This window comes from Alligator sinensis, unplaced genomic scaffold (genome assembly GCF_000455745.1).
Source record: "Alligator sinensis unplaced genomic scaffold, ASM45574v1 scaffold609_2, whole genome shotgun sequence".
Classification (NCBI taxonomy): Eukaryota; Metazoa; Chordata; order Crocodylia; family Alligatoridae; genus Alligator; species Alligator sinensis.
Window position 1 is genome coordinate 316,709 of NW_005842090.1, and position 13,780 is coordinate 330,488.

At 41.4% G+C, this 13,780-nt stretch overlaps 1 long non-coding RNA gene across 1 annotated transcript in view; it reads left to right on the forward strand.

Moving 5' to 3' along the window:
• The first annotated feature begins 6,085 nt into the window (after positions 1-6,085).
• The window catches only part of LOC102374399, a 54,514-nt gene continuing 46,819 nt past the window's right edge, over positions 6,086-13,780 (forward strand). The window contains exon 1 of the long non-coding RNA XR_323870.1: positions 6,086-6,153. This is a non-coding gene — a long non-coding RNA (uncharacterized LOC102374399). The remainder of the gene's footprint in view (positions 6,154-13,780) is intronic.

The following is a 13,780-nucleotide window of genomic DNA, read 5'->3' on the forward strand; positions in this document are numbered from 1 at the left end:
GGATAAGCAGTGGTGGCAGTGGCTCCAGCATGGGACCAGCAATCAAGAAGGCAGAGCCATGGCAGTGGTGATGGTGGTGATGTATGAAGTTGCTGGAGGAAGACTGGGACTGTATCAGCCCTCCCTCACCCTCCTACCACTATGTCCACCAGGATCCAAGGGCCCTGAATTCTGGAGTAGACCACTCCCAGCTGACCATATCCCAAAATTCCAGTGGCATAGTAGGCCAGATAGAGCAGCACTATGGGCCAGATGCATCCCAAAGGGCCATATGTTTGATGCTCCTGATCTAGCTCATTAATCTGTCATGAACAATGGTCAATACCAGCTGCTTCAGAGGGAAACCAAAACACCACCTTATTTAGCATGGGATAAAATGCCCACCTTTGAATTTTCTTCCTAATCCTTAATAGTAGAACGCTGGCTAGACCTCAAACGTAAGATTTCATATCCTTTCAAAAACACTTGGTTGGCTTGGTTTATGGTTTTTAAGTTTGGATATAGTTATAATCCACATAAATGTCCAGTTCTTTTTTTGAATTCTGCTATGCTCATGTCTTTCTTGTCCCACCCAGCATAGAAATTTGGTCTGCTATAAATCAAAAGACAACAGCTATGTTTAGTCTTTCAGTGTGATCTGGATATCTCCAGACTGAGTAGAGAATTATAAAAAAGTGGATATTCAAATGAAAGGAACTTGTTGCCAATGATAAATGGAAACAGTAGCATTTCAGCAGACTTGAATTATCTTTCAAGAATATCAGAAGAGATGAAGTCCTTAGTAACTGAAAGAAGTTGTTTATTGTTAAATGAGTTTCTAGATCACATGGAATTGAAAGGATATCATTCATATTGTACCTAGAAATTTAATATATAGGTACTGCACAGTAGAACAGTGAGTTCAGGAGACACATATGATGGTGTGTTGCCTTCTACAACAGTGCAGGTTTTCAGAATTTCATCAATGGCATCAGCATTCACAAGTAGAACTCATTATGGTGATTCATCTTAGGAGCATTAACAGCTTGCATGACTTTGGCAAGGGTTGTATCTGTAAAAAAGAGTTAGGTCAGAGTAATCTCAGAAGCAACTGCAATTGGGAAAGAAAACTATAGCCTGCATCTGCTGATTTTTCATACTGAGAAAAATCATAATTCCAATAGTATCTGGAAGTACTCCAAAGTATTTCTAGGAAAAGGTGATTCTTCCCCTTCAATTGATATAACAAAGTTCTTATTTCACCTAATCAACTGAGACTGTTAGGTACATTTGTTATAAGTTTTCCATATATATCATTGGTTCCCACATCCCCTAGATACTGCTCCAGTGGCAAGGAGTAATAAAAAGTAAAGAGGACACCATTTTTTCAATCACTCCCTATGCACATGTGACCATGTATCTTACACTTATTAGATTTTATCTTAAACATGCTAAAATAGATGCTTTTGGGCAATCTACATAGTGAAACCTGAACTATATCTGTGGGCACCTATACACAAGCACCAAGGCTAGAATTCCAGTGCAACTCAGCAGAATCAATTAATTGAGTCTGCTGGAGTGTGGCAATTTCCACACTTCAGCAGCCTCCTGCATCTCAAGTATCAGCATCTCCATGCTTAAAAGTTTGAGCTTTAGTTCAAGCACCCCCACGGCCATTTTCAAGTGAAGGAACACTAATACACGAGATGTGGTAGCACACGTCCAGAGCATGTATAAAAGTGCCCTGTGTTACATAGATATTTTCATCATCTGGATAGATCACCTGGACTTGCTTATTGGCTTCTACCACAGGTTCAAGAATTACTCTTCTATCAAATTATTTCTGGAATACTCCTATATTAATATCAATTTTCTAAATACCACAGTACACATCTGGGATGATACCATACTACTGACTATATATAGAAAACAGTGGACTACATTAATTACATTTACAAACCCAGTAATTATTCCAAACATACCAAGAAAACTTAAATCTATAGATGTGCTACTTTGAAGAGAATACTCATGACTCCTACCTCATCACCTTGAAAGCTGTCTTAGTCACCAAGGAGAGTCCAGCAGAGAGAGACCTCATCTTGAATAAGCCACCCAAATATCTTTTAGTAGCCACCTACAAACACCTCCCCCACAAAAAAATACTGACCATGGACCCCTGGTGATCACATACTAACTCAAAATGGAACTTTTAAGAAGGTTCATCAAACCTTCCTTGGAGGGTCAGAGCAATCCCAGTTGGGTCATGAGTGGCTAGAGGGCTCTGGGAACAAAGTTTAGGGGTGCAGGTGGTCTTGTCCTTGATCCTCCCACTTATGGGTCATGGGCTGAGGAGGGAGAGATGGATTGAGGTAGTGAACTGAAGACTGCAGCACTGGTGTCATTGTGAAGGCTTCAGCTTTCATGATCACAGTCTGCTCTTTGGTGAGAGAGGCAGTGGTCTGCTGGGAACAGACAACCTCCACCTCACCTCACTGGGGAGGAAGCTCTTTTCAGCCACAATGACTGACCTGCTTGACCACGCTTTAAACTAAGCCAGCCGGGGGATGGGTGGACAACCACTAAAGCAAGCCCACTAGGCAACTACTGCCAGGGTGAGGGTGAATTTATACCCAACATCAGTGTAGACCTTGTAAAGGAATACCTTGAGAGGCTGGATACCTTCTAGTCAGTGCTCTTGACAGATTGCACCACAGAGTACTTAAGGAGCTGGCAGGCATTGTAGCCCAGCCACTGGCAAGGATATTCAAGAACTTGTGGCACTCAGGTGAAGTTCCTGAAGATTGGAAGAAGGCCAATGTGGTACCTATCTTCAAGAAAGGGAGGAAAGTAGATCCGGGGAATGACAGGCCAATCAGCTTGACCTCAATCCCTGGGAAGATTTTGAAAAAAATTATCAAAGAGACCATTCTTGACAAGCTGGCTGATGGCAACATCCTGAGGCATAGCCAACATGTGTTTATTGTGGGTAGGTCTTGCCTGACCAATCTCATTTCCTTCTATAACCAGGTGACATATCACCTGGACAAGGGGAAGAGATTGGCGTCATATATCTGGACTTTAAAAAAGCCTTTGATATGGTGTCCCATGATCTCCTCACAGGAAAAATTGGCCAATTGTGGCCTTAGCTACATCACAGTCCAATGGCTGGGGAATTAGCTCCAAGGTCAGACCCAGAGAGTGGTAGTTGACAGAAGTGAATTATCATGGCGCTCCATGACCAGTAGTGTCCACCAAGGCTCGGTCCTTGGACCTGTACTCTTTAATGTCTTTATTAATGATGTGGACACTGGTGTCAGAAGCGGACTGGCCAAGTTCCCCGGTGACACCAAACTTTGGGGTAGAGTATCCACAACCGAAGATAAGCTGGTGATCCAGGCTGACCTTGATAGGCTTAGAAAGTGGGTGGATAAAAACTGCATGACATTCAGTATGGAAAAATGCAAGGTACTCCACCTCAGGGGAAAAAAACCCGCAGCATGGTTATAAGCTCGGCAGTGCTACCCTCGCTAGCACCATGGCAGAAAGGGACTTGGAGGTCATGATTGATCACAAGATGAACATGAGCCACCAATGCAATGTCACAGCTGGTAAAGCAAACAAAACTCTGGCTTGCATCCATAGATGCTTCTCAAGCAAATCTCAGAATGTCATCCTCCCGCTGTACTTGGCCTTGGTGAGGCCGCAGCTGGATGACTGCATCCAGTTCTGGGCTGCACAACTCAAGAAGGATGTGGGGAAGCTTGAGAGAGAGGAGTCTAGAGGAGAGCCACACGCATGATCAGAGGGCAAGAGGACAAGCCTTATGAAGAGAGGCTGAGAGCCATGGGACTCTTCAGCCTGAAAAAGCACAGGCTCAGGGGTGACCTGGTGGCAGCCTATAAGTATATAAGGGGTATGCATCAGGATCTGAGAGAACGCCTGTTCACCAGAGCACCCCAAGGGATGACAAGGTCCAATGGTCACAATCTCCTCCAAAACTGTTTTAGGCTGGACATAAGGAAACACTTTACTGTCTGAGCCCGAAAGGCCTGAAATAGACTCCCTCCAGATGTGGTGTAAGCACCTACTCTGGATTCTTTTAAGAAATGTTCAGACACTTATTTTGCTGGGATCCTTTGACCCTAGCTGACTTCCTGCCCCTGGGGCAAAGGGCTGGACATGATGATCTTCCAAGGTCCCTCCCAGCCCTAATGTCTATGAAATCTATGAAACAATGACATTTTATAGTCAAAGAGGTTCACACCTTGAGAGAAGTATTACCAGTCCCTTCCCTATCCTTCCCCCCACTCCTGGCTTTCAGACACTTGTGTAACTAGGGTGGGGCAATTGCTCTGGGTGCTGACTTGGGGGGCATGAAAAATGTGGCTGCTGCTGGCAGTTACACAATTGAACAACAAACAGAAATCGCTACTAGTACCCATGTGCCCTGGGTGCCTGGCTGCATCCCTAACCTGCTGCTTAAACAGCCTCCAAACCTTGTCCAAATCATTATCAGAAGCAAACTTTCTGCTGAACAACATACACCAAGTGGGTCACAACCTTCCCTTAACAATAAATATACAAACAGTCAACATGTCTCCACTGCCACCACTATCAACAGCTCCCATAACAAAATCATCAGAATCTACAGATCCTACATGTCTATCACAGAACCTGGTATATCTTACACAATGTACCAAATGGCATCATGGAACTTGTGGTAGCTTCCTGGCTTCTAGCACTAACAGTAGGTCATTTCCCAAAGATCTAGTAGGCATGCTATCTTCGTGTCCTAAGTTAAAAGCACAATTGACCAACTTTTGCAAAGTTTATAGACCTCTTTGTATTGCAAAATGCATCAGATTTAAGTAATTTATTTTGTTAGTGATGCAAGAATGCTAGAAATTCTTGCATTCCGATGCCACCTACTGTAAAATAAACCATTCAGAAGAACAAAACATAATGAATGGGGTGATGGTAGGGGGGAATGAAGAAAGGGCTGAATTTTAAAATGTTTCCCAGATGGGACTAAGAAAATGCATACTTTAAATGTAATGATCTGAAAGGGCAGTGGCTGTTTTTTAAAATTCATTTTTATTATTTTTGTAAAACTTGTGCTATAACTCACAATACAGTCCTGTTTTCCACCATAACAATTTGAAACATGTGAGGTATTGCAAACATTTTGGCACTTACAGAGCTTTCAAGCTTTCTGTTAATGTGGAGGGCAAGATTGGAGAGCGGAGAATATATATCAAACAGAAAACATTTGAACAGAATAACTCTAATCTCCATTTCTGAAATCTTCCAAGGACTAAAGTTAATAGCCTAGTATGTTGTTGCACAGTTTGAAAGGCATCAATCCAGCCATTTTAGCCTTAGCTTTATCTACAGTAGTTGCAATACATTAAACAAACAGATATTAACAACCAAGCAGTTGAACAAAAAACAGTTACTTAGTTAACTTTAATAGATATGCCTATTTAGATTGAATTAAAGGAATGCTTAAAGTGATAGTGTTTTAATAACAGAATATTAGATCATTAATTGCCTACTCCTGAAAACAATATTTACCACAGTACTTATTGAGTTATTGTCACTAACAATCCTACTTAGGACACTGAGACTCTCTGAGCTTCAGAGTTTTCTGTATTACCCATAACATTAGTAAATATACCTTTGGCACTATGCATTTCCAGCATTAGTTCCAAGTGTTCCTGTCAATATTAAATTAATTTTAAGGGTTTGTGCCCATCTTTTATAGGCTCAGTTTAAATTTATCTAGAAGATTTTGTACGATCTGGCTGCATCTACGCATGCTTAACTATGGAATAGGCTAATTAGCTGTGGAGTAAAGTGTCACTGTCTACATGGGGTGATGCCAGGGTAATTTACGCCAGGGTAACGCACATGTAGGCATTGACTGCAGGCATAAATTGTGACTGCCCCTCCACTGCCCACCACTGTCACCTGGAGCCTGGGGGTGAGCATCCTTGGCATAAACTGCTCTGCCTCTGCTCAAATTGCTGCTGTTCCAGGTGCACATGATCCCAGGCACATGTTTAGATGCTGTACCTGGGAGTAATTACTCTGGCTCAAACTGCCCCAGAGCTTATTGCTTCACATTAGTTGCATGTGTAGATGCACCCGCTGTCTTGGAAGTGATTTGCTTTGGTAAGTGATCTGATGTTTTCATGTAGGGGAACAAGTATTCACCCTGCTGTACTACTATTAGAACCTTTTTCTTCACCTGGCTAATGATGGTCTTCCCATAATAAACAGGAAACATTTACTCCTTCAAATGTCTTTTTGCACTATGATTGTAGTAAGCATTATGAGCCTGATATTGCTCCCACCCTGGTTTCATAGGAGTGAATTAAATATAAAAATGCTACTAAACAGTCCCTTTAATCCCTCAAGACACTTGGAAAACATTACAGCAAAGAGCACAGACTTGTAAGTTTTTCATTAAAAATTATTATATGAACAATGTGTTCATAGTTTTAGATTCAGTTATGTGATATTTCTGTTTGTTGCCACATGTTCTTCAGTGGTGGCTTCTATACATTTTTACTCTTCCTCTACTATTTTAAGAAAATCTTTTCCCCTCACAGGTTTCCTAGGCTTGTTTTTTCACTTCTATATTCATGTACTTCAATTATGATCTTGCCCTTATGATGTCCCTATTTATGACTGCTGATATAAGTGAAAAATGACCCATGTGTAAATTGTCCAATTCTCAAAAATAACTATTATTCTGTAATCAGTTATACTAATGTACTGGTCCACACTTCTGCAGTGTGGTAGCATACAAGTGAAGGTATCTTGTTATGATTTCAGAGCCAGAAATGTTATTCTAACTCCAGATTCAGATCATTTCACAGTCAACTAAGCTATAAATTGGCATCTGATTAGTTAGAGGGAAACATGGGAGGCAAGGGTGCCTCGGCTTGTTGCTAGTCATACTACTTTCTTTGTTGCCATTTGTTATGCCTTAACAATGCTGGCCTTAGGCTAAATTTGGGTGGACCCTTGGACTTTGACCAACACTCAGTGGGTGCATCTACACATGCAATTAATTTGAAGCAATACATTCTAGAGCAGTTTGAACTGGAGTAAACTACTCCTGGGCAAAGCATCTACAAATATGCCTAGGACAGCAGCAATCTGAATTGTAGTGGAGCAGTTTACACAAAGGCCACTCCTGCCCTACTGGCAGGGGTTATATGAGGTCAGCCCCGGGCTCTGGATGGTGGTGTTAGGCAGCGGAGGGGCAGGCTGGGGCACAAGGTCCTGAAAGTGCAAACCTATGTGGCTAAGCAGCAGGCAGGAGTCTGGCCCCTAGCTGGTGGGGGAAATGGGATGCAAGTTATGCCTGTGGTCAGCATCTAAACTTACGTTTAATTGCAGTTAATTATGCTGCCATAAGATAACACAGTCCCCAATGATACTATCTTATGGCATCATTAATTAGTTTACTGTGGCCTAATAGCATTGCAACTGTAGATGGTGACACTTTACTCTGCAGTTAATTAGTCTACTCCGCAGTTAGGCACATGTGTAGACACGGCAAGTATGTTAGGTAGCAGGAGGTTGGGAGTCATAAAAGACAGATGTAAAACCTGTTTCTAATGTTGTTGAAATCCCCATGCCTCTAGCTAAGATCTTAAAACTACCTCTTTATTAAGTACATGTGAGCAAATCTAATCCTATTAATTTGAAGTCAGTAGGAATACTCTGAATTTGCACTGGTAAGCAACATCAGAATCTGGCCATGAAGGTTCTGCTCCAGACAAGCAAAACGTTGCTGGTATATTCAATAACTTCCTGGAACTAGCATCAAGCACTTCTGGCAATTAAGATTCCTCCTATGGATTTTTAAAACATTAATTTGTTGACAGCTTGACTAAGAGAGGAAGTGTCATAGTTTGGAAGATATGTACAATCTAAGCTGAAAAAGAAATCAATTTCTCTGTAGCAATTAAATATTGTCTTCAAAATCCTGCCTGAAATATAATGTGGGCCATTCTCCTAAGATATTCATCTGATCAGAATTTTTTAAAAACATCTTTGTGCCCCCTGCCCTTCACCTTCCCTTATACAAACTGTTTGTGTTGGAGGAAAATTGGAGTTACAGAACAAGGTGCTTGACTGTGTACCAGGTCAGAAGAGTGTTTGTTTTGAACTGTAACTAAAAGGACAAATCTCCACCTCAGTCAAGACAGAATGTTTCATGTTCACTAGATCTATCCATGGCTATAGTGTAGTTTAAAAGACTGCTGACATGTATATAATTTGGGATCTTTAAAATATTTTATTCGTATATATATTGTGGTTATAGGACATTGAAAAATCTGTTAAAAATTTAAATTTATTTTGTAGTCTAGTAATTTTAGACTAGACTACAAATAGTAATTTTAAGGAAAGAGACTATTTCAGCACAAGTATATCATAAAATATTATTGCAGTTAAGCACATAGCTAATACATTCACCATGCCATATACATGTCCCATGTTCTACTTGTATGATTTTTTTTTGACAAATACTATGCTATATTGTACTTTTGATTAATAAATTGCCAGTGTTTCATTGCTGTGGATCAATTATACGGTGAACGCATTCTAAAAGCAACAAAAACTTTTCCCTGCCAATTCAGTGCATCTGTAGAGTGCCTGCATTAGACTGGTTACCTAAGTATCATATTTACTTGAATATAAGATGACCCCCTAATAATTAAACTTTTACACATATTCAATATATATAGAAAATGTATACATTTGCTATAATTTTCCGCGTATAGAATCTAATTATTGGAGGTTTGTCTTGAATTTGTCAACCTCCTACTGCTACAGCAGGGAAAATAAATCTGCCCCCTGCCCTCCCTGTAGTCCCTTCCCTCGCTGCTTACCAAAAGACCCTGCTGTCCTTAAGTACATGAAATTGAGGAGCAAATTTGAAAACACTGACCTTGAAATAAACATACCTATAGTAATTTGCATATAGTACCCATAGACTTAGTTCATCCAGAATTGATGCATTTGACCTTTTTATAAACTTTGACCTTTTTTAAACCTTTTTTTAAAACTGTTTTAAAAGTTTTAGCACAAGTACTTCATACACACACTTTTAAGCAGGACTGTTTTACCTACTTATATAAAGAATAAACTATGCATGATATTAGTCCAAAGCCTAAAGGTTCATGATTTACCATATAGTTCACTGCATTGGGAGCAGAAAAGTCAACAGCATTTCTAGCCATGGTGACCCCATAGATCAGCACTGCTCAGTATGTATGTATACTCCAGATATGCCCCCTCCACAAAGGATCCATGTGCTAATTAGCCCCCACTCATGACTGGAACCAGGTGTTCTTGTCACAAGTCCTGGGATCCTCCAAGAACGTAAATGCATCTGAGATGGAAGTTAACCTAGTCTGGAGGGCCATACTAAACATATGCATCAGTCTGAGAGAGGGTGCAACAGAGGAATTCTGGATGAACTGTTTGGAGCCCCGTTTCATGATATTTGCCTGACATTTAAGGCTGGTGTAGAAACAGGATGTATTGGAAATGGGAAAGAAAGGCACACCTCAGCTGTGGGAGTGAAGAGGAAGTTGAAACGTATTCATTGTAGTGGCTCACCATGACTTGAAAAAGAAAATCAGCATTGAGAACATTAATTTAATATAATATAATATAATGCTTATTCTGTCTGTGTGTCTGTCTGTCCGTAACGCTTTTTGGCAAACTGCATATGCACTGCCAAGAGGCTGGGCAGTGATTGGTTGTGCAGGTCTGGGCTGCACAGGCCCAAGTTTGAGGCATTTCTGGCAACGTTTGTGGCAGTGGTGAACATGCCAAGCAGTGAGGCTTCCCCATGCCTCCCTGCCTGAGAGTGAAGGGGGGGTCACAGTGGCAGAGCACCCCCACCGCCCATCCCTGATGCCCTCCAGAATAGCCAGCAGGGAGTGGGAGGTGACGGGCAGGGAGGGAGGGAAGGGAGTGGAGTGGGTGGAGGTGAAGAGGGGGTCACAGTGGTGGCTTTTGTAAGGGCTGGGCAGTGGGGAAGGTTGGAGGGAGGGAGGGGAGTGGGAAGGGGGCCCTGACAACAGCCAGTAGGGAGGGGGGGTAACTGTGGGCCCAGGTGGACATGGGATGGGGAGAGGCAAAGGGGGGGTCATGGTAGCAGCTGTTGTCAGGGCCAGGCAGCAGGGAAGGAAGGAAGGGAGGGAAGCAGGGAGGAGAGGGCAGGGAAGAGGGGTCACAGTGGTGGTGTCCCCCCACTGCCTGGCCCTGACAACTGCTGGGAGGGAGAGGAGCGGGGAGGGGAGGAAAGGAAGGGGGAAGTCCCACTGTGAGGTAAAGGTGGACGGGGGGAGGGAGCCCTCATGCTGGAGACTGGAGGAGTCATTGGCAGTGAAGGGAGTCTTTACATGGCTGACCCTGAAGGGTGAGTGGGGAGCAAGGGGAGCCATGTGAACACTCCCTGAAAGCCATCATTCTTGATGGGCAATTAGCTAGTAATAGAATAGAACAGAATAGATCTTATTCAAATGAACTGGACTAACCTATCCTTGTGGTAGGTTCCCATTAGCATGTTTGCTCAATATGGGCCATGCGTTTTATAGTCATGCTCAGTGTTGACCAGCTTTAATGAACTTCCTAGTTGGTTTGCGTTACTGAGCCCATGATGCTTTTGGCAGTAGTTTAATAATAGGCTTTTTAATGAGGTTTCCTTGTGTGAAAATTTAAAAGGAGGGGCTTTTTCCCATGATGATTGGGGGTAATAAACCTCATCTTGTATTTGAGTAAATATGATATATGCCCTTCATCTTGTGTACAGATCAGTTTCTAGAAATGTTTTGGGTTGTAACAACATAATGCACATTTAAATTATTGAAACTTATTATTGGTGGTAAGAAATTAAGTCAAATAGTATGTTCTTCTTAAAGCTCAGATGTTTGACTATTTCCAATAGTAAAGGGAAAAAGATTTAGTCAGTTTTTTAGGAAACATTTGCAAAAATCATAGATACCTTCCCCCTGAGGCTCTTCTGAATGAGTCTTCTGCTGTTTACAGTGTCCCTTCTTTTCTTTGACCAAAGCCATACATACTTTAATGAGTTCACATGCATGGTCTGTGGTTTTCATCACTTTCTCATTCCCAAGCAATCCTTTTTGTTCTGTGTTCTCAACATCAAGAAGTTATAAACACCTTGCTGAAAAATCCGAATCTATGATTTACCATTTGGTGTTCAGCCAATTACTACAGTGAAATGGAGGGTTTCCATTAAGCCATTGTAGCTGGCCATGAAGTGTTTGCCACAATCTGGAAGCAGCCCAAACCATTCAGTGCAGAACTAATCCCAGCAGGTAGACATAATGATTTGGTGGGAAAAAGACCAGATTTGGTGGGAAAAAAGACCAGAATACCATATAGACATGTCTTTGGCAAACATATAGGAGCTTCCAGGTATATTTTAGTGATTTACAATTAAGCTTAAGTAAAATGATGTTTGGAAAGGTGAAGTGTCTTCTGTCCCTGTTGTATACAGAGTCCATGGAAGGATGTGGACAGGTTTCTTCACTTTGCCAACTTATTCGCATGACATTTGGTGGTACTGCATGAACACTACAGTCACCCGTATTTGAAAGGAAGGGTGACACTCATTTTCCACATATGCTGAGTGCATTATTTATTATTGAAATGTAATCCAGCTCAGCTGGACTTTCAATGACATAGTCATAAGCTATGAAGATCAAATTGAACTGCTCTTTAAATGGTACTGAGGGGGAATAATTATTTTGATGCCTATGGCAGTGAACATACTTTACACAGTCTCACGACTTCTTGTGCATCTGCTTGGCAAAATATTGTTGCATGGCACATACACCATGTCAGGCAAAGATGTGGTTAGAGGGGCAGCCAGCTTATGCTGCAAGTATTGTCTCATCTATAGGAAGTCCCTCCTCTGTGCCAATTTTGAGTAGCTGATACCACATGCCTCCTCACAGCTGTTAACATTTATGTGCCAAAAAATAAAATCCAAAACAAAAGAGGAGAACATGAGGACAAAGAGTTTGTAGGTGGAACTGAGTGCCAGCAAGACAGGTTGTATTGCAGCTGGTAAACGGAAAACTCATTAAGACCACTTCAAGTGTCAGTAAATACAGTATGTAACATGAGAACACAGCCTACAGTCATTCTGTGTTCAGACAATCAATGCATTGTCAAAACACCACAACCAGAGGCTCAGCTGAACTATGAGGGAGTGGTACAACTGAATTCAAGACCCATGTTGCTCACTTGCCTTGATAAGTTGGCAATCACTAGAAGATGCAAAATCATAAATGGTAGGGAAGGCAAAAGTAGTATAGATAAAATAAGAAACAACCTGAACTTTTCATCCTACATCTCAAATGAACTGGAACTATGGGATGTGAAAAGCTAAAACTCAGTCCGGTAAAGATTCACTCAGTAAAGATTTAACTGCTGAAATCAATTGAAATAATCATGTGTAATGTTACATGTGTGATCACACTTTCAAAACCTGGGAGGAGGGCAGGGAGGCAGGTGGCAACTTGAAAGTTTTTAGTACTGTTTTCACAATTAACATACAAGGAAACATATTTATATAGGGTGAATAACTGTGTTATATTAGAACAGATATAGTAGCAATAATTCAATATTCCCACAGCTAAACACTATGTTAAGAAATGTCTTTATTAAACCTTTGATTAAATTTTAAAAAATCCTTCAATTTATTCCACTCAAAAACATGCATATTTTTAACATTTCATATTTTTGGCAGAATTAAGAATTAGCTTCTACTTTCCTCTCAAACAGTATTCTTTTTTTATGAAAACCCTGAAAATGTGAGAAATCTGCTAAATATATATATATATATATATATATATATATATATATTTTACCTTTTGCCAATTAATAATATGAACTCTTCTCCTTGCTTTCTCTCCCTGGAAAAAAAAAAACCCAAAACACAGTAATGTCAGTTCACTGAAACAGTAAAGTTTCTGCAAAGTTTTTCAGAGTTTATTGAAAAATAACAATTTGTAATTTATAATAGCAAAGATTTGCTCAATGAACATGATTGGAAGAGTTATGCTCATATAGAGAACATGCATGTGGAACTGCTGTCCAATCAAATATGCTAAAATTTTGAATATTTAATTGCCTCAAATAATTTTCTTGAGAGTTAAAGAGCAAGAATTATTTGCCACAGTCATCTGAGGAATAATTTTTAATAATTTACAATTTATTTATGGATGATCCTGGAACACATAGAGCGCATCCACACATGCAAGCACGTGCCTTTGCAGTAGCTAAAAATAGAAACGGTGCAAATTTGAGCCGGGGATTTTTGCCTCAGTGCACATGCTTGGACATGCACTTTGTTGTGGAGCAAATTGTGCCACTTGGGGCAAAATAACCTTGCCTGGCTCCTCCCGGATCTTCAGCCAGGGGGAGCAAGAGCCGGAAGCCAGCACCTGTACTGTCCCCAGCAGTACAAAACACTGCCCTGTCCTGGCCCCAGCAGTATAAAAAGCCGCCCTGGCAAGTAGCTCAGGACTACTAGCTCTCAGGAGCTTCTGGGGCCCAGCCAGTTGGTACCTGGGGACACTACCCCTTGTGCCAGCTGAACTGCTGAAGCAGCCCTGAGAGTTCCCTGCACCCTCTACACACTGCAGCAGTCTGACAGTGGGGGCTGCTGCCTGGCTGTGAACTGCTGTGCACCTGCCAAACTCAGATGGGGACTGCAGAGCCAGTAGAGGCATCTGCC